This window comes from Eretmochelys imbricata, chromosome 7 (genome assembly GCF_965152235.1).
Source record: "Eretmochelys imbricata isolate rEreImb1 chromosome 7, rEreImb1.hap1, whole genome shotgun sequence".
Lineage (NCBI taxonomy): Eukaryota > Metazoa > Chordata > Testudines > Cheloniidae > Eretmochelys > Eretmochelys imbricata.
This window is the reverse complement of record NC_135578.1, coordinates 53,759,163-53,786,661: the sequence shown is the minus strand read 5'-3', so window position 1 is coordinate 53,786,661 and position 27,499 is coordinate 53,759,163. Positions and strand designations below refer to the sequence as shown.

The 27,499-nt window shown below is 46.7% G+C and overlaps 1 protein-coding gene and 1 pseudogene across 12 annotated transcripts in view; one reads left to right on the top strand and one right to left on the bottom strand.

Moving 5' to 3' along the window:
* The first annotated feature begins 18,415 nt into the window (after window positions 1–18,415).
* USP54 (ubiquitin specific peptidase 54) overlaps window positions 18,416–27,499 on the top strand; it is a 270,753-nt gene continuing 261,669 nt past the window's right edge. For 11 of the 12 annotated variants that reach the window (XM_077821027.1, XM_077821025.1, XM_077821032.1 and 8 more), the window contains exon 1: window positions 18,416–18,601. The gene's annotated coding sequence lies outside the window, so the exon portion shown is untranslated. Of the gene's footprint in view, window positions 19,422–27,499 lie in introns of all 12 variants that reach the window. The other variant, XM_077821026.1, reaches the window with a different exon arrangement.
* LOC144267254 (large ribosomal subunit protein uL24 pseudogene) lies at window positions 21,734–22,172 on the bottom strand (annotated as a pseudogene).

Genomic DNA, 27,499 nt, shown 5'->3' with positions numbered 1-27,499 from the left:
GCTGCTTTGGTGTTTTGTGAAAGTACAAGTTAAAAAACGAAAAAACACTTCTCCAAATGTAAAAAAAAAAAAATTCTAATCACACTTTAGGGAACAAGGAAAATGGCAGAAGCTTGAAACTTTAAAGTTGGCATGGACATAGCTTCGGTTAAGGAATAGTGACTATGCTTCTTTTGAAAAAAATTGGGTTTTGTGGTACAAAGACAGAACAAATATCCTGCACAATTAGGGCTGTAGTTAAATGAACACTGGTTAGTTCAGGAACTTCCATACTCCACCGATGAAGCTGATGGAGATTATTAGAAGATTCCCCAAGCCAATGAGGAATTTGTGTAGCTGTGTAGCAAGGAGTTTACCAGCTTGGCAAGATGCTCTGTCTATCTGGATTTTATATCATGCCCATCGCTATGGGTTCTCAATATCTCTGGATTTTTTCTTTCCCTTGTTTTTTTCCTTTTCAATCTTTTTTCTCTAACTTTTAATTTTTTCTTTAAAAATCCCCAAAAAATTAAATGCAGAAAAAAGTTGCATTATTGCAAATTTAAGGCTGTCCACTTAAAAACATGAAAAGGCAAAATTTAAGTTCCAAGATCAGTGTGAATTCAGTCATATTTTACATGTACCATTTCCTACTCCTGTTTCTCTTATTCAAGGTATAGCTTAGTACATTTCCATTAATGTTGGCAGGGGTGCTGGATCTAGGGGTTCTTGGGGTGCAGCAGCACTCCTTGGATTGAAGTGGTTTCCACCATATACAGGGTTTACAGTTTGGTACAGTGGCTTTCAGCACCCCCACTATACAAATTGTTCTAACACTACTGAATGTTGGAAAGTGTGTGGCACATGATGTGAGTTAATGCTGCTGTTGGAATCAACTTTTACATTTCCTATCTTTGTCGGTTTCTCTGCGCAGCTTCAGTATAAAAGCAGCACAGTTCTGCATATTTGAGAATACAACCCTTAACTTAATTAGGTCTCTGTCCCCAGTTGTTGCTATTTATTATTTGTATTTTGGTAGCATCCAGAAGCCCCAGCTCTGATTGGGGCTACATTGTGTTAAAATGCTCTTGAAATACACAGTCAGAGACAGTCTATACTGAGAAATGGGATTAAAACGCAGGAATGTTGCTGAAAACCAGACATTGCCATTAAGCTGAACTCCTCCCCCACCAAAAAGACATATGCTCTTTATTGCCTCTTCATTTCTAAAAAGAGTATATAGGGTGCTACCGTATAGAAGAACATGGACAGATTAGCTAAACTAGTTTGTGAGCTAAAATTCATGACACTCTCTGGCTAAATATGTCAGGAGCAGCAGAAACGAAATAGCTTGGGACTTGGATGACATGATCTATTTTTAACCAGTCAGCATTCCATAGTGTGCAGGCCTCCCAAATGGGCAGAAATTGCAATCAATTCTGCAAGAGAATGAACTCTTTCCTGGAGACTGCAAGGAGTGTAAATCCACAGGGACATAAAGGAAAATGAAGAACCAGCAAAGTGATCTTCTCTTCCATCCCCTCACCACAAAAAACATTTAAGTTCCTTAGAGCACGGAAAACAGCAGACAAAATAAGAGAAACTTGCTCACAAAAGAGAATACAAGTGTTGCAGGGAGAACACAGTACACTCTGTTGGGCTCTTTGCTGCCTTCCTAGTATATGAGAACTGCAGAATGTCGAGTGATTAGATGCCAGGGCTGCGTTTTGTTCCAAACTCTGCCATGGGTACACTGTATGAGCATAAGCAAGTCACTTCATGTCTCTAAACGAGTGGTTCTCAAACTTTTGTAGTGGTGACCCCTTTTACACAGCAAACCTCTGAGTGCGACCCCCCACATAAATTTAAAAAACTTTTTAAAAAATATTTAACACTATTATAAATGCTGGAGATGAAGTGGGGTTTGGGGTGGAGGCTGACAGCTCGCAACCCCCCAGGTCATAACTTCGTGACCCCCTGAGGGGTCCCGACTCCCAGTTTGAGAACCCCGCCCCTACACCTCAGTTATCTTATCTATAACATGGGGATAATGATTTGTAAAGTGCTTGAAATATTCAGAAGCATTAAGCACAAAGTATTATTAATATTACTACAATACCTATTTACAGGCTAGGAAAACCTTTTGTTTCAAGTTGGGTAAATCAACGCATAGTATCCCTTTTCTTCTGCCAATACACTTTCAATTTCAGACTCTGGTGATCTGGATCTGCATGTTTCCACGTCTAGTCTGAATCATAGCTCACCTTACCTGATCACTCTCGTTACAATGTGTATGGTAACACCCATTGTTTCATGTTCTCTGTGTGTATAAAATCACTGTATTTTCTACTGCATGCATCCGATGAAGTGAGCTGTAGCTCACGAAAACTGATGCTCAAATAAATTGGTTAGTCTCTAAGGTGCCAGAAGTACTCCTTTTCTTTTTGCACAACTATGAACTATTCTGTTTATCAAGCTTTCAGTTTAGTCATTAATCTAATTCATTTTAAAACTTAGAAAATTCAGTAAGTCAAACCATGCCTTACCTTACACCCTGTACAAGCCTGTTGATTTTAGTGGGGTGTTAATCAGGGCAGAATTTGACCCAATATGCTCAGATTATTATAGGGGACTATAGTGGGGTGGCTGCCTCACTCCAGTAGGCAGGGGTTAAAAGTAGCCCAGGAGGAGGGCTGCAGCTGGGAAAAGCAGTGAGAACACCTCAGTGAGTACCTGATCACAGGTGTCTCAATCTTAACTAGGGCCTAGCTGGCCCTTAGAAGAGGGCTGGGGGCCAAGAGTTGGAGTTAGCTCTGGTCTACACTAGGAGTTGAGGTCGAATTTAGCAGCGTTAAATCGATTTAACCCTGCACCCATCCACACGAAGAAGCCCTTTTTTGACTTAAAGGGCTCTTAAAATCAATTTCTTTACTCCACACTCGACAAGGGGATCAGCGCTGAAATTGGCCTTGCCGGGTCGAATTTGGGGTACTGTGGATGCAATTCGACGGTATTGGCCTCCGGGAGCTACCCCAGAGTGCTCCATTGTGACCGCTCTGGACAGCACTCTCAACTCAGATGCACTGGCCAGGTAGACAGAAAAAGGCCTGCGAACTTTTGAATCTCATTTCCTGTTTGGCCAGCGTGGCAAGCTGCAGGTGACCATGCAGAGCTCATCAGCAGAGGTGACCATGCAGAGCTCATCAGCAGAGGTGACCATGATGGAGTCCCAGAATCGCAAAAGAGCTCCAGCATGGACCAAACAGGAAGTACGGGATCTGATCGCTGTATGGGGAGAGGAATCCGTGCTATCAGAACTCCGTTCCAGTTTTCGAAATGCCAAAACCTTTGTCAAAATCTCGTGGGGCATGAAGGACAGAGGCCATAACAGGGACTCGAAGCAGTGCCGCATGAAACTTAAGAAGCTGAGGCAAGTCTACCAGAAAACCAGAGAGACAAATGGCTGCTTTAGGTCAGAGCCCCAAACATGCCATTTCTATGATGAGCTGCATGCCATTTTAGGGGGTTCAGCCACCACTACCCCAACCGTGTGCTTTGACTCCATCAATGGAGAGGTAGGCAACATGGAAGCAGGTTTTGGGGATGAGGAAGATGATGATGATGAGGTTGTAGACAGCTCACAGCAAGCAAGCAGAGAAACCGGTTTTCCCAACAGCCAGGAACTGTTTCTCACCCTGGACCTGGAGCCAGTACCCCCCGAACCCACCCAAGGATGCCTCCCGGACCCGCCAGGCGGAGAAGGGCTCTCTGGTGAGTGTACCTTTTTAAATAGTATACATGGTTTAAAAGCAAGCGTGTTTAATGATTAATTTGCCCTGGCATTCACGGCCAGTACAGCTACTGGAAAAGTCTGTTAACGTGTCTGGGGATGGAGCGGAAATCCTCCAGGGAAATCTCCATAAAGCTCTTCTGGATGTACTCCCAAAGCCTTTGCAAAAGGTTTCTGGGGAGGGCAGCATTATTCCGTCCACCATGGTAGGACACTTTACCACTCCAGGCCAGTAGCACGTACTCGGGAATCATTGTAGAACAAAGCATTGCAGTGTATGTTTGCTGGCATTCAAACAACATCTGTTCTTTATCTCTCTGTGTTATCCTCAGGACAGTGATATCATTCATGGTCACCTGGTTGAAATGGGGTGCTTTTCTTAAGGGGACATTCAGAGGTGCCCGTTCCTGCTAGACTGTTTGCCTGTGGCTGAACAGAAATGTTCCCTGCTGTTAGCCACGCGGTGGGGGGGAGGCAAAATGCGACCTTGTAACGAAAGCACATGTGCTATGTATGTAATGTTAACAGCAAGGTTTACCATGAAAGAGTGGACCCATTGTCCTATAAAATGTGTCTTTTTAAATATCACTGTCCCTTCTTTTTCCCTCCACCAGCTGCATGTGTTTCAAGGATCACAGGATCTTCTCCTTCCCAGAGGCTAGCAAAGATTAGAAGGCAAAAAAAACCGCACTCGTGATGAAATGTTCTCTGAGCTCATGCTGTCCTCCCACACTGACAGAGCACAGACGAATGCATGGAGACAGACAATGTCAGAGTGCAGGAAAGCACAAAATGAACGCGAGGAGAGGGGGCGGGCTGAAGAGAGTAAGTGGCGGCAGCGTGAGGAGAGGAGGCAGGATTCAATGCTGAGGCTGCTGGAGGATCAAACTAATATGCTTCAGTGTATGGTTGAGCTGCAGAAAAGGCAGCAGGAGCACAGACTGCCGCTACAGCCCCTGTGCAACCAACTGCCTTCCTCCCCAAGTTCCATAGCCTCCTCACCCAGACACCCAAGAACGCGGTGGGGGGGCCTCCGGCCACCCAGCCACTCCACCCCAGAGGATTGCCCAAGCAACAGAAGGCCTGCATTCTGTAAGTTTTAAAGTGCTGTGTGGCCTTGTCCTTCCCTCCTCCACCACCCCACCCAGTGCTTCCCTCCTCCATCACCCCTCCCGGGCTCCCTGGGCAGTTATCCCCCTATTTGTGTGATGAATTAATAAAGAATGCATTAATGTGAAGCAACAATGACTTTATTGCCTCTGCAAGCGATGATCAAAGGGGGGAGGGGAGGGAGGTTAGCTTATAGGGAAGCAGAGTGAAACAAGGGGAGGGGGGTTTCATCAAGGAGAAACAAACAGAACTTTCACACTGTAGCCTGGCCAGTCATGAAACTGGTTTTCAAAGATTCTCTGATGCGCACCGCACCCTCCTGTGCTCTTCTAACCACCCTGGTGTCTCGCTGCGCATAACCAGCAGCCAGGCAATTTGCCTCAACCTCCCACCCTGCCATAAACGTCTCCCCCTTATTCTCACAGAGATTGTGGAGTGCACAGCAAGCAGTAATAACAATGGGAATATTGGCTTCGCTGAGGTCTAAGTGAGTCAGTAAACTGCACCAGCATGCTTTTAAACGTCCAAATGCACATTCTACCACCATTCTGCACTTGCTCAGCCTGTAGTTGAACAGCTCCTGACTACTGTCCAGGCTGCCTGTGTATGGCTTCATGAGCCATGGCATTAAGGGATAGGCTGGGTCCTCAAGGATAACTATAGGCATTTCAACATCCCCAATGGTTATTTTCTGGTCTGGGAAGAAAGTCCCTTCCTGCAGCTTTTGAAACAGACCAGAGTTCCTGAAGATGCAAGCGTCATGTACCTTTCCCGGCCATCCCACGTTAGTGTTGGTGAAACGTCCCTTGTGATCCACCAGTGCTTGCAGAACTATTGAAAAGTACCCCTTGCGGTTTATGTACTTGCCAGCTTGGTGCTCTGGTGCCAAGATAGGGATATGGGTTCCGTCTATGGCCCCACCACAGTTAGGGAATCCCATTGCAGCAAAGCCATCCATTATGACCTGCACATTTCCCAGGGTCACTACCCTTGATATCAGCAGATCTTTGATTGCGTTGGCTATTTGCATCACAGCAGCCCCCACAGTAGATTTGCCCACTCCAAATTGATTCCCGACTGACCGGTAGCTGTCTGGCATTGCAAGCTTCCACAGGGCTATTGACACTCGCTTCTCAACTGTGAGGGCTGCTCTCATCTTGGTATTCTGTCGCTTCAGGGCAGGGCAAAGCGAGTCACAAAGTTCCATGAAAGTGCCCTTACGCATGCGAAGGTTTCGCAGCCACTGGGAATCATCCCAGACCTGCAACACTATGTGGTCCCACCAGTCTGTGCTTGTTTCCCGGGCCCAGAATCGGCGTTCTATGGCATGAACCTGCCCCATTAGCACCATGATGCCTACGTTGCCAGGGCCCGTGCTTTGAGAGAAGTCTGTGTCCATGTCCTCATCACTCTCGTCACCGCGCTGACATCGCCTACTCACCTGGTTTCGCTTTGCCAGGTTCTGGTGCTGCATATACTGCTGGATAATGCGCGTGGTGTTAATGTGCTCCTAATTGCCAAAGTGATCTGAGCGGGCTCCATGCTTGCTGTGGTATGGCGTCTGCATGGAAAAAAGGCGCAGAACGATTGTCTGCCGTTGCTCTGACAGACGGAGGGGCGACTGACGACATGGCTTACAGGGTTGGCTTACAGGAAATTAAAATCAACAAAGGGGGTGCCTTTACATCCAGGAGAAACAAAAACAACTGTCATACAGAATGGCCCCCTCAAGAACTGAACTCAAAACCCTGAGCTATTCCTCCCCCTGGTATTCCAGGCAGTACTGAATCTCCATTAAACTTTTCAAGGTACCCCTGACAGACCTCACCGAAACGATTGTTGGCCGTTGATTTCACAGAGGGATGGAGGGGGGAGCAAATGAATACAAAACAAATCTGGTCTATTTCTTGTTTTGATCAACTCCATCTATCTTTTACATCTCTGGCTGGCAGCTGACGGTGCAGTAGGACTGCTAGCCATCCTCATCTCCTGGCTGCTCCCCAGAAGATGGTGCAATACGACTGCCGGCAGGACTAAAGAGAATGACCTGGTCGAGTCACTCCTATTTCAGTCCCTGCGCCCATGTCTGCCCAGGTGCTCCTGACCGACCTTACCGAGGTGGCCAAGAGCACCTAGGACATGATGATGATGGTTATCAGGCCTATTGCACTGTCTGCTGCCACAAGACAATGAACTGCTGCTGTGTAGCAATGCAGTACCACGTCTGCCAGCACCCAGGAGACGTACGGTGACAGTGAGCTGAGCGGGCTCCATGCTTGCCGTGGTATGGCATCTGCACAGATAACCCAGGAAAAAAGGCGCGAAACGATTGTCTGCCGTTGCTTTCACGGAGGGAGGGAGGGCCTGACGACATGTACCCAGAACCACCCACAGCAATGTTTTTGCCTCATTAGGCTTTGGGATCTCAACCCAGAATTCCAATGGGCAGCGGAGACTGTGGGATAGCTACTCACAGTGCAAAACTCCAGAAGTCGACACTAGCCTCGGTACTGTGGAAGCACTCCACCAAGTTAATGCACTTAGAGCATTTTGTGTGGGGACACACACAATCGACTATATACAAATGATTTCTAAAAAACTGACTTCTATAAATTCAACCTAATTTCGTAGTGTAGACATACCCTGGAGTGGGAAGGGCTAGTTGCCTGGGAGCAAGGTACCTGAAGTGGAGCAATGCTGGGAAAGGGCAAAGGGAGCGGGGGAACTCTCGCCTGGTAAACACCCAGGCTGCAGACCATGTTTAAGGGGAAAAGGTACTGGGGCTGCAGAGGGACAGCCTGGGGATAAGCAAAGGCAGCAGGTCCTAAGCCCCTGCCAGTGATGAGTGGCCATTACAGACTGCAGTCTGCCCTAATAAGCAGGGTCTAGATGAGGACTGGCAGCAGCCACTGAGGCAAGATGGGTTAAGAGGGTTGGGGGTTCCCCTGGGAGGGGAGACCCAGATTGTAGGTTACTGCTGGGGCAGAACCCTGATGTAAAGGGGCACTGGGGTCCAGGAGGGACATGGGGGCCAGTGGTAGGTGAGGCACTGGCCTGAAGAGGGCGCTCTGCGCTGGAATCGAGCTAATTCCCAGGATAACTAGCAAGAGGTGGTGTGCCAATGAGCCAAGCTCCACTACAGGGACTAAATCATTACTTCTGATCTTTATTTTCCTCCCACCACACTGCAGTCTTAGGGGAGCTTCCTATCACAGTGATTGTTTATAGAGGGTTTAAGAGGATTTTGTAAGATCTGATTACAGTGATCCCCCCAAATATATTGGCATGCCCTAATCAAAAGACTGGGAACTGAGTTATCTGGTGTTAAATAGGTTTCTAGCAGTTAGAGATGGAAAAGACCTATCAGATTATTAAATCCATCTTCTTGTAAGGGCCGCATGTAGTCCCCTGATAGAGGATGTATCAGATATTAAACTGATACTGCCCTGGAAAATAGCCAAAAGGCTGCAAATTAGTGATGGGCTGACCAAAGATAAAAGGTCTGGAGTGGGTTTTGTGACTATCAAAATCTGTCACTCAGGACTTTTTTTTTTTTTTTTGTATTTTTGGTTGTCAGTGATGTTTGCCAAAATATGATTATTTCACAGGTTCCAGCCATTTACAAAACTTGTTTCTCTCATTTAAGGTGACAAAGATTCCAAACTACTGAAAATAACTAGGTTGAGCTTGAGGCAAGAAAGCAGTAGCTCCTTTTTAAATTTAAAAGAAAGAAAATAAAGTCAGAACCCAGAATAACTGGTATCACAGATCTCAGCAATACTTTTCACAGGTGCCTTCTTTGAGATCTGTGTTGGTAGCATTGGATAGTTCTCTGGGCGAGTTACAGCATTTAGCTTACAGTAGTCCAAGCAAAAGCAGATTTCCCCATCTGGTTTGGGAACCAGAACCATTGGAGAGGCCCAAGGACTTGCAGATTACACCCATCTGTAACCTGTCCTTGATCTCCATTTCTATTGCAGGTTTGGCTTGAGGAGTCATCTGGTAGGGTTGGGCTCTAATTGGGCAAGCATCACCTGTGTCAATGTAGTAGTATGCCCATTCTGTCCGTCCTGGGGTGGCTGAAAACATTGGCGCGAAGCTGGTGCACAGCTCCTGGATTTGCTGTCATCGCTTATGCCCAAGGGTTATGGAAAGGCTCACCTCTTCTATGCCACCGTTGCTTTCCCCTTCATAGTAGACTCCTTCAGGCCACTCAGTGTCATCTCTCTCCTGGGCTGTAAACTGGAGAACCTTGATTTCTTGGGAATAAAAGGGCTTTAGAGAATTAACATGGTATACTTTAGGTTTTAGGGTAAAGTCTGGGAATGCTATGAGGTAATTAACAGCTCCCAGGCACTCTCGGACCATAAATGGCCCCTCCCACGATGCTTCCATCTTATTGGCCTGGAAAGCTTTCAGGACCATGACTTGGTCACCTACTCTGAAGGAACGCACTCTGGCGTGTTTATCATATCAGGCCTTTTGCTCTTGTTGAGCATCCTGTAGGTTTTGTCGAGCAAGGGCTAGAGAGTCTTTGAGAGTGTTTTGCAGGTTGGTTACAAAGTCCAAAATGTTAGTTCCTGGAGAAGATGTAACCCTCTCCCATTGCTGCTTCACCAACTGTAATGGGCCCCTTAACTTCATGGCCATAAACGAGTTCAAAGGGTGAAAACCCCAAACTGGGATGTGGTACAGCCCTATAGGCAAAGAGCAACTAATGCAACACTCAGTCCCAATCATTGGAGTGCTTATTCACAAATTTACGTATCATGGCCCCCAAAGTTCCATTAAACTTCTCCACCAGGCCATTTGTTTGATGGTAGTAAGGGGTGACAACCAAGTGGTTTACCCCATAAGCTTTCCAAAGACGTTTCATGGTCCCTGCCAGAAAGTTAGTTCCCGAATCTGTAAGGATGTCAGAGGGCCAACCTACCCTGGCAACAATGTCTGACAATGCCTGGCTCATGCTTTTAGCCCTGGTGTTGCTTAAAGCTACTGCTTCTGGCCATCGAGTGGCAAAGTCCATGGAAGTTAGCATGTACTGCTTTCCTCTGGGTGTCTTCTTCGGAAAAGGACCCAGAATATCCACAGCTACATGCTGAAATGGAACCTCAATGATGGGGAATGGCTGGAGAGAGGCTTTGACCTGGTCTTGGAGTTTTCCCACTTTTTGGGACACCTCACAAGACTGGACATAGGTAGAAACATCCTTACCAATCCCCTCACAGTGGAATGACTTTCCCAAACTGTCTTTGGTCCTATTCACCCCAGGATGGCCACGAGAGTGATCGAGGGCTAAGCTCAAGAGCTTTTCCCAAAACTTAGTTGGAACTACCAACTGTCTCTGAGGATGCCAATTCTCATGCCCACCAGAAAGGGTCTCCTTGTATAAGAATCCTCCTTCTACAACAAACCTTGACCTATTAGAAGAGCTGAGAGGCGGTGGGTCGCTCTATGCCGCTATCCAAGCTCCCTTGAGGCTTTCATCTGCTTCCTGCTCTGCCTGGAACTGCTTCTTTGATGCTGGAGACATTAGTTCCTCAATGGGTTGAGCTTGGTCCCACTGGAAGTGATGGAGGTGATGGGGGGTGTCTCCGTCAACTGTGAACCGCTCTCTGCTGGTGCACTAGGTTGTATTTCAGGCTCCGGTTGAGCTTCTTGTGCCGGTTTAGCTACTGGTGCAGGCTCTGTGGCACCCTTTGATGCTGGCTTCCCTGACTCTTGTGGGGTTGCAAGCATGGGCTCTGGTGCTGACTGCTCCGCCAGTTTGGATCCTTAGGCTGGTTCTGGCTGGGTCCCAGGAACTGGATCTACAACTGCTGCAATAGACTCTGGTCTGGAGTCTGGTTCCACCACCTCTGGCTGGGTCCCCAGGCCTGTGGTATCAGGGGACACAGACTGGGTCCCTGTAGGAGGCTCAGGAATGGAGTTAAGTGTGGAGGCCTGTTTAGCCTGGCTCCGGGTGACCATCCCTACCCTTTTTGTTAGCCTTACATGGTTGGCTACGTCTTCTCCTAGCAGCATGGGAATGGGATAATAGTCATAGACTGCAGAGGTCCATATTCCTGACCAGCCCTTGTACTGGATAGGCAACTTAGCTGTAGGCAAGTTAAGAGTTGGCCTTAAAGGGTTGCACTGTCACTTGGGCCCCTGGGTTGATGAATTTGGGGTCCGCGAGGGATTGGTGGATAGCTGACACCAGTGCTCCAATGTCTCTCCATGCAGTAATCTTCCTCCCACCCACACTCACAGTTTCCCTTCACTCTGTGGGTATTTGTGCGACATGTGGGCCTGAAGGATCTCGGTGGGATCCCTGGGTGAGGAGTTGCAGTTGGGTGGTGCTCTTGGGGCTGTTGGCCTTCATATGCCCAAGCTCATTACATTTAAAGCAACACCCTGCTGGCTGTGGGCTGGGGCGAGGTGGGTGGTTGGAGAGTAGGGTGGTGGGACAAGAGGACATTTGGGGTCTCCTTGGCTGTTTGGAGGGCTCCTCCATGAGAGGTGGGGCCTTGGGCTGACTCTGATGGTGGGGTGTCGTCTCAGGTTGCCCCTTCTGGTATCCGCTCCAACTGCTACTAGCTTTCTTTTTCTCTGCCACCGCCACCCATTCGGCTCTGATCTCCCCCACCTCAATTACAGTTTTGGGCTTCCCATCTAGTATGTACCTTTCTATTTCCTCAGGAACATCCTCTAAGACCTGCTCCATTTGTATGAGGGGAGACAGATCTTCCAGAGACTCAACACTTGCTCCTGATGTCCAGGCATCCCAATTTTTTACACTGTGGTAGGCGTGTTGGGAAAATGCCACATCTGGTTTCCACCTTAGAGCTCTTAACCGCCGACGAGCATGCTCGAGTGTTAGCCCCATCCTAATTCTGGCCTTCTTTTTTAAAAAGTTTGTACTAGTTAATGGGTTCTTTAGGCATTTCAGCTGCCATCTCTGCTAAGGGTCCACTGAGTTGTGGCCTCAGCTCCACCATATACTGGTCTGTAGGGATGTTGTATCCAAGGCATGCCCTTTCAAAAATTTTCTAAGAAGGCCTCTGTATCATCGCCTGCCTTGTATGTGAGGAATTTCTTGAAATGGGGAGTGGTATCTGGAGGAAGACTGTTAGAGCTACCTGGCTGAGCAAGCTTAGCCCTTTCCAGCTCTAAGCGCTTCAGCTCTGTCTCTGCTTCTAAGCACTCTGCCGCCATTTCCCCCTCCAAGCGCTTTGTCTCTCTCCTCTCCTCCGCCTCCAAGCGCTTCTCCTCCACTTCTGCCTCCAAGCGCTTCATCTGTAGGAAGAAATTCCTGTCTCCCGCAGTTAGAACTTGGTCTGGGTTAAGGGCATCCTTCCATCTTGGCACCTGGATCTCAGGTTGGGGAGGGCTGACCATTCCCTCCGGGAAAATCTCCAGTCCCACATCCCCTCCCTGCATTTCTGTCATGGAGCTGGATGTCTGGGCTTGATCTGGGTCTGTCTTCTCTGTGGCATGCCACTTTGGGAAGACTGGTTGCTCTAGGGTTTTGGTGCCCAACCGCAACCTCATGCACAGGGCTTTCCTACTCTAGCTTAGCTAGTTCATTGCCACAAAGCCAGGGAAAAAAAATAATAAATTGCTTGTTGGACTCCCTGGCCTTGAAGGCTAAGTCCTCTGTGTGTCTGTTTCCGCCTAAAGGCAACAAAGAAAAGAAAGAGGGCGGAAAGAGAAAACAAAAACCTCCCTGGCTTTGCAGGCTGCCAAAAGGAAAAATGTGTCCTTTTAAAATCCTGAGGTCTGTGCCTCTGGTTCAAAATGATCCCACCGCTCTGCCACCACGTCAAGGTTAATTCCCCATTCTGGCACTTCTAGTGCAGAAGGTGGGGGCCCGCAAGGATTCTAAAAAGTAATACTGGCCAGTCCAGGCTTGTATCAAACTCCAAAGGTTACAGCTTTTCTCTGACTTTGGATTAGTAGATGCTGCCACCACTCAAGTGCAGAACCCCTTTGAGAGCCCAGGAAGGCACACTTGGGAATTCCTTCGTGTGTGGTACCCTCAAGCCCTTTCACCCCCCACCCCTCCAGGGAAGAGCTAAGAAAAAAAAGAAAGAAAAGGAAATCAGCTGTTGCCACCAGCTAATTAAACAACGTGCACAAACCTCTAAAAACACAAATATCCAATTCTGTTCTTAAAAAAGGTAAATTTTATGAATAAAAGAAGAAAGAAAATACATCTGGGAATACATCTGGCTATTGCTAAATTTTTAAAAGAGCAACTACAAAGGATTAAACACCAAGAATAGCTTTCTTGAGGTCCAGCTTAAAGGTTACAAGCAAAACAAATGCACCGGGGTTAGCACAAAGGAATCCACAAACCATAACAAAATAAAAGGGAGAAACCTAATCACATCTTCCTAAACATTTCCTGATCCACTTACATATCTGGAGTTTTAAATGAGTAGTTTTGAGGTATAATACAGATGATTTTTTCATACCTGGCTCAAGCTTCTTACAGGATAGCTGCTGCCCTGTCCACCTCTCTCTGGTGGAACAACAACAGACAGACAAAAGAGGAGTCTTTTTTTCAATTTTAAAAAGTTCTAGCCTTCCCACTGGCTCTTTTGGCCAGGTGCCCACTTACTTCCTTTTACCTATGCATAGCAGTGAGACTTTTAAACCCTTTACAGGTAGAGCAATTAGGGAACAGCTACTAGGAGGGATTTTATAGCTACTGGTTGGTTAAGTGTCCGTAAAAGGGAGCTACCTCCACCCCTGTTCATTTATCACAACTTCAAACATTTTAATGGAAGTTTATCAGTTTTCAGTAAAAACTAGAAACTTGAAATATTTTGGTTTGCAAAAGTTTTGTTGAAAAAGATGGAAAATTTAAAAAATTTTCTGTGAACATTTTTAAAAGGCCATTTTTCATTGAAAAAAATTTTGATTTAAAAATTTTAACCAGCTCTCCTTGGGGGAATGTAAAGCTGAGGCTGTGCCAAGAAAACCCACCAGAAAAGGTCCACTGCATAAAAAAGTTATGGGAGAAGGTTGTAAGTGTGGGGATGTCACAGCCCTTTAGGAGGGAACTGAACCATTGTAGCTGTTACTGGTCAGCTGATTTCAGCTGCGCTTTAAAGGAAGGCACCTGGGCCTCAGGAGACATGAGACCCTTACTACCTGGTGCCTGGTAACATGGAGCCTGGGAAACCTAGGATTGCCAGAGTCCCCTGGAAGGAGAGGGAGGGAAGCAGGAGCAACAGGCAGGGGTGGCAGGTTTATATAATTTTTGGTGGTGTCCAGAACGGGTCCAAGTCCTGCCCCTGCCCACCACCTGCCTAAGGCTCTGGGAGGGAGTTTGGGTGCAGGAGGAGGTGTGGGCTCAGGGCTGGGGCAGGGGTGTGGGAGGGGTGCAGGCTCTGGGCGGGAGTTTGGGTGCAAGCTCTGGGCCGGGGCAGGAGGTTGAGGTGCAGGAGGGGATGTGGGCTCTGGGCGGGAGTTTGGTTTGGGGCAGGCTCTGGGCTGGGGCAGGGGATTGGGGTATGGGAGAGGTGAGAGGTGCGGCGCTTATCTCAGGTGTCGCCCGAAAGCGACCTGCACACCCCTCTGGCAGTGGCTCCTGGGTGGGGGTAGGTCTCCGTGCGCTGCTGCCTGTAGGCACCGCCCCCACAGCTCCTATTGGTTGCATTTCCCAGCCAATGGGAACTGCAAAGTCAGCGCTCAGGGCAGGGGCACACGTGGAGACACACGTCCAGGGCCGCAGGGACGTGCTGGCTGCTTCCGGGAGTGGTGTGGCCTGAGAGAGGGCAGGAAGCCAGCTTAGCCCCACAGTGCTGCTGGTGGTGGTGGCTGGGGGTCCCCAGGCCCCTTTAAATCACCCAGGGGTGGCAAGTGGGGCCAGGAGACGCTCCAGGGGAGGCGTGCAGGGGTGGCAGGTGAGGCCAGGGGAGAGACCAGGCCTGGAACATTGGTGGAGCTGGGCCCTCAGGCCCTGAATATTCTTGGAACACAGGCATCACGGGCCCATATCACTTGCTGACCCTAGCAATAGGACTACCAGAGCCCCCTGGGATGGGCGGTAGAAGGAACTGGAGAATTAAAGGGGGCTCTGGTAGTCCTATTGCTAATTAAAACCCCCTGGGAGCTGTAGCCCAGGGTGAACCAAGGAACTGTGTTTTTGTTCATCTGACTGAAGTTTGGACAATAAAATGACATAAAAGAAAGTGTGTTTGTGTCAGTGAGTCCTTAGCAGGCTGGAGAAGAGTTTTTACAGGGCAAAACGATGGTTCTGTTGCATTACTCTGAGGATGCAGAGATGTTGAGTCTCTTCTGATCCAGAATACATGTTAGGTAAAGTATGTTAAAAAAGTGGGGAGGGGATGCAATAAGTGTAGGGGCAGTATTGAGGTGCTTTATGCAGAATCCTACTGGGGTAATCATTACCAACTGAGGAAAGGGGTGCATTGAGGAATTCTTCGCCTGCAGTCAGAGGCACACTGTGGATAACAACCTTGCACATAAGGGCAAATAAGGAGTCTATGGACCTCCCATTTCTATTAAGGGTGATGATGAGGTGCATAGGCAGTAATCTCCTTACACTCTATTCATTGTAGGGAAACCAAGGCCATGTCCTCAAAGAGGAGGAGGGACAAAGGGATCAAAAATCACCTTTCTACTGGCAAGCCTGGGGACAGCCCACAAGCTCCTATGCAAGGACTTCATCAGGACAAGTTATGCTTCTCGCAGATGCTATACAAATTCAGTTATATTGAATATTAACACAGTGCTTTAGTCAACTTGCACAGTGTCTGTCTCAAATGAGTAATTGCTTCAATATTCTATTATAAACACCCAGCCATATTTCAATGTGCCTGAGGCTAGTTTGGAATTAGAACTGCCTTGTAACTACTCTCCCTAAATGTTTCTCTTAACTGAGTTCCCCAGAGTACCTTGGAGCTTCCTTTCCCCATTCCTGTCTTCCAACCTGGTTGACTTGGTTCAGAAAAAAGAAGACTGAAAATGAATTACAATGAATGTATGTTTTCAATATATATTTATTTTTAATGTTAACTTCATGCTGATCCATGATGCTGCATTAACACCACCTCAGACTAATGCCTTTTATATTTACCCACACAAAAAAGGACAGTCTAACTAGTGACAAAGCAGCTTCTTGCACACACATAGACTTCCAATGCATCTTAATTCTATCTGGAGCAGCCCCCTTTAGTTCAACACTCCAGGCAACAGGGGTGTTTGGCCTTCTCTGAGCAGCTTGGGCCAGCTCTGCACGGGGGGGCGGGGACGTATGAACGCTCAGGCTAACCCCGTGCAGGGGAGGGGCAGCACAGACTTGCCCTGAGTAGGGGAGGGGGGGCTCAGATGAGCAACTAAGGCCAGCACCCTTTGCAGGGGGAGAAAGGGCTTGTGCTAGCCTCATGTGGTGTCCCATTTTCCCTTTGGGAAATAAGATTACCCTATTTAGAGCCTAACCAATTTATCTGAGCATGAGCTTTCGTGAGCTACAGCTCACTTCATCAGATGCATACCGTGGAAACTGCAGCAGACTTTATATATACACAGAGAATATGAAACAATACCTCCTCCCACCCCACTGTCCTGCTGGTAACAGCTTATCTAAAGTAATCATCAGGTTAGGCCATTTCCAGCACAAATCCAGGTTTTCTCACCCTCCACCCCCCCCCACACAAATTCACTCTCCTGCTGGTGATAGCCCATCCAAAGTGACAACTCTTTACCCAATGTGCATGATAATCAAGTTAGGCCATTTCCTGCACAAATCCAGGTTCTCTCACTCCCTCACCCCCCTCCAAAAACCCACCCCCATACACACACAAACTCACTCTCCTGCTGGTAATAGCTCATCCAAACTGACCACTCTCCAAGTTTAAATCCAAGTTAAACCAGAACACTCGGCGGGGGGGGGGGGTAGGAAAAAACAAGAGGAAATAGGCTACCTTGCATAATGACTTGGCCACTCCCAGTCTCTATTTAAGCCTAAATTAATAGTATCCAATTTGCAAATGAATTCCAATTCAGCAGTTTCTCACTGGAGTCTGGATTTGAAGTTTTTTTGTTTTAAGATAGCGACCTTCATGTCTGTGATTGCGTGACCAGAGAGATTGAAGTGTTCTCCAACTGGTTTATGAATGTTATAATTCTTGACATCTGATTTGTGTCCATTTATTCTTTTACGTAGAGACTGTCCAGTTTTACCAATGTACATGGCAGAGGGGCATTGCTGGCACATGATGGCATAAATCACATTGGTGGATGTGCAGGTGAACGAGCCTCTGATAGTGTGGCTGATGTTATTAGGCCCTGTGATGGTGTCCCCTGAATAGATATGTGGGCACAATTGGCAACGGGCTTTGTTGCAAGGATAAGTTCCTGGGTTAGTGGTTCTGTTGTGTGGTATGGCTGATTTAGAACAACGCTAAAGGGGAAGGGGGGGCAGGGTACTGTTGGGGACACTGGGGCATGGCCACTAGGTAACTCAAGGGGATGGAAGACCACAAGTGTCGATGAAGCCCCCTCGCACGAGGCCCAGGTGTCCTTGGCCCCCCTTCCCGCCTGGAGGCACTCGCAGCAGCTCTGCGTACTAGTCCCAAGTGTCCTTGCCCCCCCCCCCCAGAGGCACACACAGCAGTTATGCTGAGAATCTGCAACAATATGTTGCAGCTTCAGACTGCCTGAAACTATGCAAGGCCAAACAGGGGAGATATGGAAGAACAATGCTGAATAAAGCAGCTTTATGTATAGTTTAACAAATGATACAGAGAACCAGGGAACTAGCTGGGAACTGGATTGGCTAGCTATATGGATACTTGGGGCAGCTTGCTATTGGAAAAGTATGCTGGGAAAAAGGATGTATAAAAGCCTGTGTAACTTCCTGCTCTGTGTACAGGATTTGAAATTCAAATTTCCCTGTACCTTTTTGAAGCTTCAAATAAACTTTTCTGCTTCTCCACCCCCTTGTGATTACTGGGTGTAGCACACCGGGTAACAAACCAACTTCAGCTGTTGTTTAGCCTCTTGGCACTGGGTGCTGGCAACAATACCACGGCAAGCTGAGAAGTCCAGGGTTCCCAACCCCTGCTGCAATTGTTCAGCAGGCACGCGTTGTTGATGTTGTGAAGCTCCTGCTCCCAGAGGCGTGTGACAATGCGACACTCTGGCTGCCTATGAAGGCAGCAGAAGTTCTTAGCTCTAGTGCCTCTGAGGGAGCTGTCAGGGTGACCCCGCGCCATGGGGTCCCGCCACAACCCCACTTCGAAGTCAATCCCGCGGTGTGTAGGGCCCGGCGGAGAGCCGAAGCGGATTGGGGAGGAGGAACCCCGCACTGCAGGCGGAAACGAGAAGACATCTTTTCTCACCGGCGGCGCCCCGCCGCCCCGGTCCCATGCCTTTCACCTCTGCATCCCCGCCCTCACGGCTCCTTTAGGCCCCGCCCACTGCGCGCTCTGTTCGCCGCCATGTTGTGGCTCTACGCAGTTGTTTTTCCTCTAGCTCCTCCCCTCTTCGGACCCCTTTTCTCGCGAGAGACGGGTGGTCGGGCGCGCTCTCTCCCTCCCCTTTTCGGAGCGGGTTCTCGCGGAAGCGATGGAGGCGTTGGGCTAGTTCTCGCGAGAGCTGGTTGCCTTGGCTCCCCGTAGCCATAGTAGCGAGGGGAGGGGGACGAAGCGAGTGAGGATGCTGCGGGCTCCGTTGGGACGCGTCTCTGGCGGTTGAGCAGTTACGGCAAGTGCTAACTTCCATGAGCCCCCTTTGCCTGGGGGTCCCGACGCACCCCGGGAGCGGAGTCCGGCAGCCCCGGGGGATCCGGCCCTTGTGTCAGGGTGCTGGGCCCGTTCTTCCCTATCCCAGCCCCAGGGAAGACAGCGACCCCCTGTCCCCGGGGAGACCTCTGCCCCCAGAGCAACGACCCTGCCCGGGGTGGGAGCCCCCTGCCTCCAGGAACAGCCGTCCCAGCAGTGCTGTGTCCTGGGGCAAGAGGCGCCGGGGGGGTTCCCGGGAAGTTGGTGGGCTCGGCAGTGGCGGTTCCCCAGGCGGTGAGTGTATGAGAGGGGTCTAGCTCCTACGGAGCGCGCAGGGCCAGAGGTCTGTGGGTGCTAGTGCAATGGGGCACTCCGGGGGTATCAGAAACATGCGGTTCAAGGGGTGTCAGTAACAGGTGGGGTTTAAGGGCAGTTAGTTTGTAAGCAGGACTGAGAGATGAAGCCGTGAAATGAGTACTGGCACTGGGGTGATGCAGACAGTTGCTGTACAGCAGTTCTTATTCACTGCTCAGGAGCAAAATAATCCCATGTTTACAAATGTACCACATTCACAAAAACACGTTTTTGTTTTTTATTGAGCAGAAAAGATGCTCAGAATCTGACTTTTACAAGTGAAGGGAAAACCACTAATAAACTATCAAGCTCTTTAAATCAGTTCCAGCATGACATGGAATCCATTTGCGGGAATGAATTCAGCCCCGCATAAGTGGATTGAAATCAATGGGAGTTGTTTATACCAAGGCTGAAATGTGGCATGGCTCTAACCTGCATTCAGGTTGCAGGTGAGAAGAGTTATGTGTATGTTTAAGTCACGAATTTGGTGAGCTGCTAATAGTTAAAGGGGAGTCAATAACAAAAAAAAAAAAAATAAAAAAAGGAGTTCCAGAAGCTAAGAACATCTTCTAGCAAGAGGGAATTTTGAAGTTAGCATCACTGCTGTTAAATTATATTAGTTAGCAATTCTTGATAAGTGAAAGAGACAGAACTGCTGCATAAGTTTGAGATTGAAAGAAACTAGTTTAAAAACTAGAGGCTTGTTTCCTCCTTTTGCATTGAACCAAGGAATGAAAAAAAAAAAAAAAAAAGGCTTTTCTGAAAGGGAGAAAGCTGTCTGCCTTTGCAGGGTATGATTTTGTTTGAATCTGTTCTTTCTGTGAGAAGATTATGTCTGTTTTCTGATCATTGAGGATTAGAGTCCTAAAAATAAACCAAAATAATGCACACCTCCTGAGCTCAAAAAGTTACACACATCATGGTTTTTTGCTGCCTCAGTGAGTGAGGAGAGAACCTGTTACGGGCATTAAAGGGGTAGAAGTGGGTGGTTGTGTATGTAAATTTTCAGGTAGCTTTTGGTATTACAGAGCAAACTAAGGTGCAGTAATTATGAAGATGTATACAAATTAAAAGGAAAATACAAAAAGAGCTTCATTATATGATCTCTGGGGCAACTTGAAAGAATAAGTAATTTTAGAATAATTCTGAAAACAAGTTTCTTTAAACATACATTACTGTTCATTCTCAGAAAAGGAACTAAGACTGAAAGATTCCTTGGTGCTATAGATTGGATATGGAATAGCACTTGAGCGTCATTTGAAAATGATAAATGCAGAATTAACGACTGTTTTTCTCTCTAGAAGGAAAAGAAATTGTTGCAGTACTGAAAATTAAATTGGTCAAATAATGCAAACTTGAACAAGAAAGTTTTAAAATATAATTGACCAAACACCATGAGCTAAAATAATTTGGAACTGGTCCATGTAGAGCAGCTCTCATTTAGGAGGTGAAACTAGTAATGGCAAGATCTCCAGATTGGATTCTCCAAGAACTCTGCTGCAGTACCTAAATTTGCGTTGCATATTCATTTGTATTGAATTAAATATTTGTCCTTCAGCTCTGTTCACCTCTAGGTGGTGCCTGTCAGACAGGTTTGGGTCACATTGCTCACTGAGTCCTCTTCCTTCCGCCCCCAGCACTCCAGTTAAACTTGCATACTGTTACAGTCTTAGTAGAGAGTTGTGTAGTTTTGTTTATATTAGTGACCAGCTGAAAGAGAATCTAGCTCAATGCTCTGCAGCCAATTCAGGCAAAGCATGTTATGCCCTCCCTCCTTCTGTTTTGGGTTATGTAATGATATTAGTCCATTTTGGGGCTAGAGCCGCAAGTTCATTAAGATGGGTAATGGAAATCTAAATCCTCTTTTATCCAACTCTCATGCTATTTAGCATTAAACCTACTTACATGAGTTTTAACGCAGAATACCCTGAATGGAGAAAGTGTTTTAGTTCAAGTTGGTAAGTGCTAAAAACCTCACTATTATGCTTTCAGTTTCTAGTTAACTCTCAGTTCCTATGTTGCACTTATTTTTTGTTTTATTACAGTAGCTCCCTGTGATCAGGTGCCTGAGATGGGCCACACCGAGAATGCCACACTCAGGGCGCACTGCAAGAAACACAGCAGACAATCCCCAAAAACTTGTGGTTTATTTTATAGAGTCACCAAATCAACATAAAAAGAGCTTCTGTAGTATCACACTGGTTAACAAGAAGCCAAACACAGCCCCCATTAGGTATTCCAGCCCTTGGCTCCAGTGGAGGCAAACAGGTCTAATACAGTGATTTTTAAAAAAGGAGAGAGTTATTGAATGGTTAGGAATCACATATATACAAGTGATTTTTTCAGTGTTCATAAAGCAGATTTATAGCAGTAATGTTATATCTGCTAATTTGCAAAAGTTTTCTTGGAATTATCCCAACAGGACAGAATCCAAAGACCGTTTAGATGTAAAATCTGGTAGTCTTTCCATGCATTTTCCAGGGTATTCCAAATAACTACTTGGAAGATCTTGGCCCTGCGGCTTAAACTTTCTCTGCTCAAAGTTCAGCAGACTAGAGATGAAAGGATCAGGCCTGAGGTTTCTCTTTATAGCTGAAGCAGGTTCTTCAAGTGCTTTGAGCACAGCATCTGACTGAGGATTCTTTGCTGAGCAGATGTAACCCATGTGCCTAATAGGGGAGATATCTCTTTAAGAGACCTATGGTGAGTGGAGGTAGGAATGAGTTGTGTCTGGGTCATTGTTCACACACAGAAGACCATTCTATTTTGGCATCTTTTCAATGGTTCCTTCCTTGTATTTGCCCCTTTCCTTGCCCGCTTGGCAAGACTTTGCTTTGCGTTCCAAGATCTTTTTGCGATCCTTGTCCAGTTTTAGCCTAGTGATCACCACCTTGCTAGGATGGATTCCAACGTGGACTGTTGTGCCATTGGCCTTCTCATGCTATACGCGTTCAATGTAGATGACGTATTTTTTTTCTGTATACCTGGACTACCATGCCGATTTGCTGGCCTTTATAATGTCCCCGGACAACCTGGACTTTGTCATCTTTTTGGATGGGCATGGAGCTGACATTGTATTTCTGCCTTAGCTCCTTGGAAAGGGGGGAAGACATGATCTTCCTGTGAATGTGAGAAGGTGCATGGAAGTGCCTCTTGCGGTTCTTGCTGCTGTCCAAGGTCAAAAAAAGATTGAACTTCATTTTGGCCCAGTGCTGGCTCCACAGCCAGAAGTTTCTGGAATTGGGTGTGGTAGTTTTGGGTATGCTACAATAGGTTCCCTGTTGCTGGGGTCAGACTCCACACGGGCAAGCAGTCAGGGCAGCTGCTTTACAAAGTGCCATGTGCTTTATGTGAGTTGGGAGAAGCTGAGCCCGGAGGAGCAGAAAGCAGGCTGTTTTCCCTAACTCTGAAGCATCTTGCAGCAGGTTTTTGTTGTTTTTTTTTTTTTAATTTAATCTCTATACTTAACTGAATGGCTGGTTAACCAGTTAGCTGACTGGCTAACAGTGATTTCAGAAGAAGAGTCTGCATGGATTCTCACTGAAGATACCTACAAGCAAGTGGAGGGAAGATGTTGTTTTAGACTCAGCGGACAGTATAGATTTGTTTCAGAGTAGCAGCCGTGTTAGTCTGTATTTGCAAAAAGAAAAGGAGTAGTTGTGGCACCTTAGAGACTAGTAAATTTATTTGAGCATAAGCTTTTGCGAGCTACAGCTCACTTCATCGGATGCATTCAGTGGAAAATACAGTGGGGAGATTTATATACATAGAGAACATGAAACAATGGGTGTTACCATACACACTGTAATGAGAGTGATCACTTAAGGTGAGCTATTACCAGCAGGTGTTAGCTCACCTTAGGTGATCACTCTCGTTACAGTGTGTATGGTAACACCCATTGTTTCATGTTCTCTATGTAATAAATCTCCCCACTGTATTTTCCACTGAATGCATCCGATGAAGTGAGGTGTAGCTTGCGAAAGCTTAAGCTCAAATAAATTGGTTAGTCTCTAAGGTGCCACAGATACTCCTTTTCAGTATAGATTTGGTGATCAAAAATTCTGAGACTCAGATAAACTTAACCTAAGCTTTTGGAAACTCTGAGTTGCTTCTCACTGTGTTTCTGTGGGAACTGACCTGTTCAGATTTTAATTTTTCTTTACTTGTGTTTATGTAGAACTATAAAGATAATGTATGTGGATTATAAAATAGCTATGTTATGCTGAAAAAATTAAATTATAAAATCTTATAATAAAGAAACAAAGTTGTTACTTAATTAAGTTCATTCCTTTCGTTCCTTTTGGGACTTGGATGTGGGGAGGTTGACCCTGTGCAATCCTTGCTGAAAATCCTTAGAGACTGAATTCTGGGTCTCCAGCTAAGTTTCTATGGGGTTTTGTTATTTAGGCAATGAAGTGAACTCTAGCCCATCCAAAGGTTACAAATTGGAGCCCGAACAGACAGGGACTTGAGGATTGCTCAGAGGTCACATCTGATTTTTTTGAGGAATATTACAGCAGTTATAAAAGAATTTGGTGGTGGTGACTATTATTGAATCTTTACACTGTATTAATATTAAGATAATGGAAACTTGTCCACACATTTTGGGCATGTTGATTGTACAGCAGAAATTAAGAGGGCTGTTAGAATCTTTGGTCATGTGACTAATAGGAGGAGGGTGAAGGAAGAACAAAAAGATATGATTCTTTGTGAATTTGAAGATCCTGTTTCTGTGATACACATAGGACGGAACGATGTGTTGCAGAAGTTAGGGCAGAAATGGGATGTGACTCCTATTCATTTTGAGGTTTTGTCATTTATATCCACTGGTTCTGTGCCCAGAGTACTTTAGTGCAGGGATCAGGGATATTATGTGTATTCCGACAGAGGGTTCAAGATTGAGACATGGGCTGTGGTTACACCTGTGCGTGATAAACAGACTAGGTGGTTAACAGATGCTACACCAATTATAGACTGAGGTCCAGTTGAAGCCTCTACTCCTGCTGTGAGTCTCCCTCCTGACAGGCAACATCTTTTGTTAGAGAGGGTGCTGAAATCTGAAACTGTGACTGGTGTGAAATTTAAACCAAAATGTTCTTTGTATAATTCACCCAGATCCAATGCGAAAAAGTTTTTCCTAATATCCAACCTAAACCTCTCCTACTGCAACTTGAGACCATTGCTCCTTGTTCTGTCATCTGGTAGCACTGAGAATAGTCTAGATCCATCCTCTTTGGAACCCCCTTTCAGGTAGTTGAAAGCAGCTATCAAATCCCCCCTCATTCATCTCTTCTGCAGACTAAATAATCCCAGTTCCCTCAGTCTCTCCTCATAACTCATGTGCTCCAGCCCCCTAATCATTTTTGTTGCCCTCCCCTGGACTCTTTCCAATTTTTCCACATCCTTCTTGTAGTGTGGGGCCCAAAAGTGGACACAGTACTCCAGATGAGGCCTCACCAATGTTGAACAGAGGGGAACGATCACTTTCCTCGATCTGCTGGCAGTGCTGCTACTTATACAGGCCAAAATGCTGTTAGTCTTCATGGCAACAAGGGCACACCGTTGACTCATATCCAGCTTCTTGTCCACTGTAACCCCTAGGTCCTTTTCTGCAGAACTGCTGCCTAGTTGCTCAGTCCCTAGTCTGTAGCAGTGCATAGGATTCTTCCATCCTAAGTGCAGGAATCTGCACTTATCCTTGTTGAACCTCATCAGATTTCTTTTGGCCCAGTCCTCCAATTTGTCTAGATCCCTCTGTATCCTATCCCTAACCTCCAGCGTATCTGCCACTCCTCTTAGTTAGTGTCATCTGCAAACTTGCTGAGGGTGCAATCCACGCCATCCTCCAGATCATTAATGAAGATATTGAACAAAACCGACCCTTGAGGCACTCCGTTTGATACCGGCTGCCAACTAGACATGGAGCCATTGATCACTGCCCGATGATCTAGCCAGCTTTCTATCCACCTTTATAGTCCATTCATCCAGCCCATACTTCTTTAACTTGCTGGCAAGAATACGGTGGGAGACTATATCAGAAGCTTTGCTAAAGTCAAGGAATAACATATCCACTGCTTTCCCCTCATCCACAGAGCCAGTTTTCATCATAGAAGGCAATTAGGTTAGTCAGGCATGACTTGCCCTTGATTAATCCATGTTGACTGTTCCTGATCACTTTCCTCTCTTTGAAGTGCTTCAAAAGTGATTCCTTGAGGACCTGCTCCATGATTTTTCCAGGGACTGAGGTGAGGTGGATTGGCCTGTAGTTGCCTGATTTCTTTAGCAAAGCTTTTGACACGCTCTCCCACAGTATTCTTGTCAGCAAGTTAAAGAAGTATGGGCTGGATGAATGCACTATAAGGTGGATAGAAAGTTGGCTAGATTGTTGGGCTCAACGGGTAGTGATCAATGGCTCCATGTCTAGTTGGCAGCCGGTGTCAATTGGAGTGCCCCAGGGGTCGGTCCTGGGTCCGGTTTTGTTCAATATTTTCATAAATGATCTGGAGGATGGTGTGGATTGCACTCTCAGCAAATTTGCAGATGATACTAAACTGGGAGGAGTGGTAGATACGCTGGAGGGCAGGGATAGGGTACAGAGGGACCTAGACAAATTGGAGGATTGGGCCAAAGAAATCTGATGAGGTTCAATAAGGATAAGTGCAGGGTCCTGCACTTAGGACGGAAGAACCCAATGCACAGCTACAGACTAGGGACCGAATGGCTAGGCAGCAGTTCTGTGGAAAAGGACCTAGGGGTGACAGTGGACGAGAAGCTGGATATGAGTCAGCAGTGTGCCCTTGTTGCCAAGAAGGCCAATGGCATTTTGGGATGTATAAGTAGGGGCATAGCCAGCAGATCGAGGGATGTGATCGTCCCCCTCTATTCGACATTGGTGAGGCCTCATCTGGAGTACTGTGTCCAGTTTTGGGCCCCACACTACAAGAAGGATGTGGATAAATTGGAGAGAGTCCAGCGAAGGGCAACAAAAATGATTAGGGGTCTGGAACACATGACTTATGAGGAGAGGCTGAGGGAACTGGGATTGTTTAGTCTGCGGAAGAGAAGAATGAGGGGGGATTTGATAGCTGCTTTCAACTACCTGAGAGGTGGTTCCAGAGAGGATGGTTCTAGACTATTCTCAGTGGTGGAAGAGGACAGGACAAGGAGTAATGGTCTCAAGTTGCAGTGGGGGAGGTTTAGGTTGGATATTAGGAAAATCTTTTTCACTAGGAGGCTGGTGAAACACTGGAATGCGTTACCTAGGGAGGTGGCAGAATCTCCTTCCTTAGAAGTTTTTAAGGTCAGGCTTGACAAAGCCCTGGCTGGGATGATTTAATTGGGGATTGGTCCTGCTTTGAGCAGGGGGTTGGACTAGATGACCTCCTGAGGTCCCTTCCAACCCTGATATTCTATGATTCTATGATCCTCCTCCTTCCCTTTTTTAAAGATGGGCACTACATTAGCCTTTTTCCAGTCGTCCGTGACCTCCCCCCATTGCCATGAGTTTTCAAAGATAATGGCCAATGGCTCTGCAATCACATCCGCCAACTCCTTTAGCGTTCAGACGCAGCGCATCCAGCCCCATGGTCTTGTGCTCGTCCAGCTTTTCTAAATAGTCCTGAACCGCTTTTTCTCCACAGAGGGCTGGTCACCTCCTTCCCATACTGTGCTGCCCAGTGCAGTAGTCTGGGAGCTGACCTTGTTCGTGAAGACAGAGGCCTAAAAAGTATTGAGTACGTTAGCTTTTTCCACATCCTCTGTCACTAGGTTGCCTCCCCCATTCAGTAAAGGGCTCACTCTTTCCCTGACCACCTTCTTATTGCTAAAATACCTGAAGAAACCCTTCTTGTTACTCATAACATCCCTTGCTAGCTACAATTCCAAGTGTGATTTGGCCTTCATGATTTCACTCCTGCATGCCTGAGCAATATTTTTATACTCCTTCCTGGTCATTTGTCCAATCTTCCACTTATTGTAAGCTTCTTTTTTGTGTTTAAGATTAGCAAGGATTTCACTGTTAAGCCAAGATGGTTGCCTGCCATATTTACTCTTCTTTCTACAAGTCGGGATGGTTTGTTCCTGCAACCTCAATAAGGATTCTGTAAAATACAGCCAGGTCTCCTGGACTCCTTTCCCCTTCATGTTGTTCTCCCAGGGGATCCTGCCCATCAGTTCCCTGAGGGAGTCAAAGTCTGCTTTTCTGAAGTCCAGGGTCATTATTCTGCTGCTCTCCTTTTTTCTTTGTGTCAGGATCCTGAACTTGAGCATCTCATGCATCTGAACTTAAGCTCAGTTTTCTGAGCCTCACCAACACATTAGAGAACCACCTTCACAACACACAACACCAACACATTAGAGAACCACCTTCTGTGTACCTGACTATACTACCCACATTAGCCCAAGAGGTTGGTGGGGTAAAAGATACTGAATTGAACTCTTATGTACAAGATCAATTTTTTCATGGTTGTTGACATGAATCTTTTTAAAATAGACCCTTAATAAAAGGGATTAGTGGTGGTGGTAGAAA